The 6720-nt window shown below is 45.1% G+C and overlaps 1 long non-coding RNA gene across 1 annotated transcript; it reads right to left on the reverse strand.

Moving 5' to 3' along the window:
- Positions 1–334: 334 nt before the first annotated feature.
- LOC109526905 (uncharacterized) lies at positions 335–3558 on the reverse strand. The gene is made up of 3 exons (XR_002170431.1): positions 3177–3558; positions 2044–2120; positions 335–609 (listed from the first exon to the last, which is right to left on the reverse strand). It is a non-coding gene; the product is annotated as an uncharacterized LOC109526905 (long non-coding RNA).
- Positions 3559–6720: the final 3162 nt, after the last annotated feature.

The following is a 6720-nucleotide window of genomic DNA, read 5'->3' on the forward strand; positions in this document are numbered from 1 at the left end:
GACTTCTCAAGCTCAGATTGCTGCACTACTCAACTGCAGAGGGTACAAGGCGTCAAAACCATCCTGTGTGACCTCTTTTGTCCCTCTCGCCGCATTCTTCCCTTTCTTTCCATTTTCCTTTCAGTGTTCTCTCCTTCCTTCCGCCATCCCTCCATCCTCCTCCTCTTCCTCCTCCTCTTCATCCCAGCTGGCTGTTTAAGAGCCGTTTGCCATCGGATATTCCTGGGAGAGGTAATTAAAGCCTGACTCACGTGCGCCGCGCGCACGGGTGTGTGTGTGTGTGTGTGTGTGTGTGTGTGTGTGTGTGTGTGTGTGTGTGTGTGTGTGTGTGTGTGTGTGTGTGTGTGTGTATACGTGTATTCTTGTGGTTTTTCCTTGTCTACTCCCTGAGGTGAATGACTTTGTTGTTGTGGTCGGTGCCTCAAAAGACTCTCAAAGAGGTTTTGGTCACATGACTCGATTGCATCTCGTCTTGTCCGCCCGTCGCCGCGCTTGTTGTTATTAGTTGTGTTGCAGCCACGCCCACGCAGACGCTCATCCATCACAGGCGTGCGCGCGTGTGTGATTCTCTTTTCAGCTCTTGTCCTGCTACTGCCGCTGCGGTTTGCTCTGCCGAGGATGAGAAAGCAAAAATCAAAATAGAACCCAAAACGAGGCAAACTTTTGCGTTAGCATGGCGGCTCGCATTCTTTCCTTTTCTTCCCTAATACCACTTGTATAAAAGTTATTGCATAATGTTACTGTGAAAGGATTAGGAACCTGGCCAGCCCGCAAAGAGTGAAGATCTGAATTCATGAATCAGATGGAATACACTGCCAAGAAGCATTTTCAACAAAAAAGTTCGTGTTTTGACCAGTTCGGGCACATACTACGTTCCCCCAAATTCCACTTAAAAGGGCCAAAAACTGTTCGAGGCTAACTCAAGGCAATGGAATAGAAATAACATGGCGCCTGTAAACCATGTGACGTGGACTGAACCTTTTGCACAGCAGCGCCACGTTCAAAGAGTGTCCAGATTTCGCAGCCTTACCTTCCTAGCTACCTGGCTAGCAAGACTGTGACTGGTCTACCTACGCGCGACCTACCCAGTTATCATCCCACCAAGCTAGCTACCTAGCTAGCAAGACTGCGACTTGTCTACCTACGCTCGACCTACCTAGCTAGCATCCCACCAAGCTAGCTATCTAGCTAGCAAGACTGCGACTTATCTACCTACGCTCTACCTACCCAGTTAGCATCCCACCAAGCTAGCTATCTAGCTACTCGGCCTGTGCGATATATATTTATCGTATCGAAATCGAGATATGAACACTCAAGATATTATTATCAGTCACGTGACCTTGCCATGCTCGTGTGCAAATGTCAGTTCATCCAACCAGAGTCCTCCTATCGGCAAGTTAAAACCAGCTGATGGCAATCCAGAGGTCTTGTCCTGGTCATGGTCGTGTTTTGTCTTGGTCGACCCCTAAAAGTCTTGCCCTTGTTTTGGTCTGTGGTGAGTCCACAGCAGCATGTTTTTTTTTTGTTTGTTTGTTTGTTTGTTTTTGCATTAGTCCCCCACAAAGGCAAGATGAGGCGTCAGGTGCCTGTTGTTGTCGTCAACGTGCAGATTGGAGAAATGAAACGGCTAACAAGAAGAATGGCTCCAGCGATATTAGCCGGGGTGAGCGCGAGGACAAGCGCTTATTCTTTTCCCTTTTTTTTTTTTTTTTTTTCTATCCGCACTTCTGTTGTCGTCTTGGCAGGCTGCGCCGCCGCTCATCCTTTTTTTTAAATTTTGTCTTCCTCTCCACTGATATCCACTTGGTGTGTTAGTGTTAGCCTTTCAAAAGCACCTGCGCTAGCTAATCCTCCTTTAGCGCGCGATGACATCTGTTGATTAGCATTCCGAGTGCGTGAGACAAAGTGGCAGCTTAACCCGCTTGAAAAGTTCATCATGTAATGCTGTTTTAACACAAGCCACAAACGGCAAAATGGACTTTTGGAGTCTTGCGACTGGATTTGACTCATTTGTCACCATCAAGAGTTATTGCGTCGACTTACCAAGAGCTCAGTTGAATTCCAGATTTGCACTCAAGTGGCAACAGTTGCAGGAACTGAAGTAGCTTGTTCTTGCGTATCTGCAAAAGTTAGATTCCAATTTTTTTTTTTTTTTGGGTCAATCTGGATCGCAGTTCTAGTCACTACCGATTCGTGCTTTATTCGGAACGAGGGTGACTGAGCTGTTTTGTTGTTCTTAGATACCTTGTGAGTCAATCCCCAAATTGTGGGGTTAGTCAGCAGCGATTTGTGCACAGCCTAGAATGTAATAATGCACGCTTAATGGGCGACCATGACTGCGTACCGTTCGGTTTATTTCTCGACTGGAAAGCGTTTCATCGTTGTTGCGATAGTACACAGACGCAAAACTAGGTCAGCATTAGCGTTTGAATAATGTCCACAAATCTGCGGCTCGGATAATATTAAAACATTCTAAAATTGCAGAGTCAATATAAATATAAGAATTTAAAAAATAGATATCATGGCACATGAGTAATAGAAAAAAAAATTCCATTTGCTGAAACGGCGGCGCTAAATGAGCATTAAGGCACGCCGTGCACACGAGTGCGGGCGCATATCTGCGTGCGCACGTTTGGACAGCAAACATCTGGCGCAAGTCGGGGGGGGGGCGGGGGGCGTCAGCGAACACGCAGGCCCGACGACCCGTTTTTGATGCGTCATGAATTCTTCATGGGCCCAAATTTCAAGAGGACAGTCGGCGGCTTTTTGCGGCCGCCGTAATCCTTTTAGCATCCGTCAGGCCGCTAATGCTGTGTGGCGCGTTTTCAAAGTGCTCCTTGAAATTACTTCTGCAACCTTCACACACACACACACACACACACACACACACACACACACACACACGGGCATTATCGTCAACTTTCTACTAGTTGCGACTGTCAACAGATGTCCACACACTGATATTATGTGACATTTTGATAGTTGTAATCAAACTCAATATCGTGTCTCAAGCTAATCTAAATTCATGCGTGCGTCCGTGTGTGTCAGAGACTTCAGACCAACTTTTAGTGAACAAAAAGTTCGTCGATACCAGGCTGGTAAAGGTTGACGGCAACCATTCATCTAAGTTAACATATATACACACACACACGCGTGCATATTTGAAACATTCTTACCTTTTGTTAACAAGTGACAGGCACAGTTTTGGCAAACTTTACAATCCACACCTCAAGTCTGCGCTCCATCTCGTCAGATGCCACAAACAGATGAACTCACATGCAGCGCGCCAGTCACAGAAAGGACCAATCAGAAGCCTTTGTTTACAAAAAGCTGCTGACATGACATCATCTCCTACGATTATGACACCGAAATGCTTTGGACAAAAGAATTCGGTCATCTCTCAGTTTTTCCTGCTTGGGGAGGTTGCTGCTACTTTGCACTTGAGCCACATTTGAAATTTTTCTTTTTTTTTTGTGCGCATTCAGCACCTGCCAGGGTGAATTGTTCTGCCTGGTGTCAGCTGCTGACACTTTACTAGGAACATGTTGAGATACACTGTGTGTGCGTGTGTGTGTGTGTGTGTGTGTGTGTGTGTGTGTGTGTGTGTGTGGGTGTGTGTGTGTGTGTGTGTGTGTGTGTGTGTAAGTCCGAGAGAGAAAGTAAATCTGTCTTCCCGCTTCTGCCGACAGCCTGGGGAGAGGATGAAAAAGATTTAATACCTCTGCCAAGGTGATGCCCTACAGTGCTGCCTGTCTTTCACATGATCGCACTTACCCACGCAGACAGACAGACAGACAGACAGACACACACACACACACACACACACACACACACACACACACATACATTTGCACTCTTTTGCCGAGTTAAGAGTACAGTTCGGAAGCAAAATGCAAACAAAAAAACAAACAAAAAAATCAGCTTTTCTTTGACTTCCTGATATTTTTTTTTTTTTTTCCTGTGACGAGTTAGCCAACTGTTTGCTGCCATCATTTATCCACAATTAGGGAACTTCTCTGACAGACGAGACGTACACTCAAACACACACACAAAATGATACATTGGCATGATTACGCCCCAACACTCCCTCGACAGCTGTGCAACACCAGGGGGGTTATTATACACACACACACACACACACACACACACACACACTCAATCCCCGACACCCTGATGTGCGTGCAGACGTAACACGTTAGAGGTGAAATTCATGAAAAGAAAAAGTAAGCAGGTGGCAAAGGCGCCTTGGCGGCCATCTTGCTTTCCTGTGACCTTCTGGTCAAATTGACTCGCCAACCAAATCGTATCGTTTCACCTGACGCAAGCCTGCTTTCTTTTAAATATTCTTTTAAATTAGCATGAATATAAATTCCACCCCCCACCCCACATCAATTGGTTGTGATTTTTTTTTTTTTTTTCCGAACGCAGTCTTTATGTTCCTCCAGACGACCTTTCATACTGCATTCCGTGCATCTTCTCACAATTTTGACCATTCTTTCTTGCAAGCATAACGTCACCTGTTGCCATTTCCTGGCGTTTATTGCAGCAATGTGGAACAAATTGCGGGTGGAGCGTGATGTTTGGCTTTTTTGCAGCTAGTGGGCGAGGAGGAAGACGAGGAGGAAGATGAAAGAAAAGCTTCTTCCACATGCTGGGCTGCGTTGTCCCTTATCAAAGCTCCTGGCTTTCTTCATTTCTTCCTCATTTCCTTTGGTGGCTGGCTGGCCGGCTCTCGTTCATTGACTCTCATTTCCTCGTGTTATTGTGGCGACGGGCCGGCTTTTTGGCTCGCTCGCGCCTTCCCCTCCCCGAGCGGCAAAAGGGAACAAAGAAGGTGGAGGATGTTCCTGGAAAAACAACATCTGACGCCGCGTCTGCTCTGTCACTTTGCCCAATGCTAGCTTGTTAGCGCGCGCCACGTTTCGTCTGCTCGACCGGCCAAAAGACGAATTTGCCGCCTGATGTCGTCAAAGAAAGATTCAAATGACCGCCCTTCTCATTTGCGTCGAAAAATTGGACCATTTTTTTTCTTATTTGATAGTTTGTCAAAATAGCAGATCCATTTTTTTTTTTGGAAAGGGATACTTTCCCAATTTTTCCATTTTCAGCTGGAAATTTTTTTCCCTATAATGAATTTGCTAGCTTCATTATTTTTCATGGACAATAAACAACTTCAAAAACGCATATTGCCACTTGCCGTCGACTAAAAATGACATCATAGAAAACAAATCGAACACATAACAAATGGAGTGCATCCAAAAGGTCAACGCGGTCCCCCTTCCCATGGGCTCGCCTAATATGAGGGGGCCCATCGGGGTTTATGTGTCTTGAGCTGGGCGGCGGCCAAAGGCGGGGGAGGCCCGGCTCCAGAAACTGCCTTTGCGGACTTGAACTGTCACCTCTCTGTCAGGGAAGTGCGAACAGGAAGTCCAAGTCGGTCGTAGTGGAGTGCTGTCATCGCGTCCCTCCGTAGACCCCCCCCCCCCCGCTCTTGAGGAGTGTTCTTAGCGTGTCCCGTGTTTACACCACACTACTGCGTGATTGTTGGCGTGTGTATGTGTGTGTGTTTTAGTTCCACGTGCATGCGTGTGCACATCGATATTTTTAGCCGCGGCGACCGAGCCGGGCGCATCTGGTACCCCTGGCCCGAGGGAGGCCAGGCGCACGCACACCCTCAGACCAGCGCACCTCCGAAAAGCATCCTCCTTTGTTGCCGTGGTAACAATGAGACATCAAAGCGGTTGTTGTGAATCCCGATCTCTTTCCGACGCCACGTCAACTCCGGCTGAACTTTCCCGCCACAAAGTGTCGGGAAAAAGTTGTCGGAGTCGGATGTGATAAAAATAAGACTAGTTCACAGGAAGTGGTTTGAAAGCATGCACGCGTCTGCCGACTCCTCCTTGTTAGTGCAGAAGAAGCAGCTGTCTTTTTCTTTCTTTTTTTTTTTTTTTTTTTAAAACAAAAACAAGAAATTTGTCACGTCTTCTCCTCCCTGTTCTACTTTTCCGGATTTGTTGTTGTGATTGGCAGGAGAACTTTGTTTGTGCTGATTGGATACTGCGGAAAATCAAATCACACAAGTTGGATCGGCGTTTGGAATTTTTACAAGACAGGAAGTGAAGTCATCTTAACTCCCAAGTGCATCGTATGAATCGAAATGGCTTCAATTCTGTCAGAAGGACACTGAAAAAAAATCTGTCATGTGGTCATGTCTCCAGTTAAGTACAAAAGTAAATTCTGGTCTTATGTTCACTTTTTTTTTTTTTTTTTTAAGATTTAAGAATTTTAGACTTGTTGGAAAAACAGACTTATATTTCATATCCTTTGAAAACAGGTTATTGAAATTTTAAGTTAATTAAATCTTTTTTTTTTTATGAGAATTTTTGTTGACATCTTGTACATATTTCATCCGTTTTTGTCAAACAAAGTCCGATTGACACGATTTGCAGTCAAATGTATTTTTTTTTCCTGAAAGTATAATATCAAAGTAGAAAAACATTTTTCTGAGTTTGAAGTTTCGTAGAATGACTGACATTTTGAAAATTTTGACCTCTTTGGAAACATTAACAACCAAATGTTTTGAAAAAAAGATGTGTTGAGAGACATTACTCAAATGTAATTGGATTTTCAGAAGGAAAAAAAAAAAAATCTTATTTTGTGGCCCCAAAAATGATTTGCCGAATGATCCACATGGCCACTGAGCACAGTTAGCATGACAAG

This window comes from Hippocampus comes, unplaced genomic scaffold (genome assembly GCF_001891065.2).
Source record: "Hippocampus comes isolate QL1 unplaced genomic scaffold, H_comes_QL1_v1.1 scaffold128, whole genome shotgun sequence".
In the NCBI taxonomy this organism is placed as follows: Eukaryota; Metazoa; Chordata; class Actinopteri; order Syngnathiformes; family Syngnathidae; genus Hippocampus; species Hippocampus comes.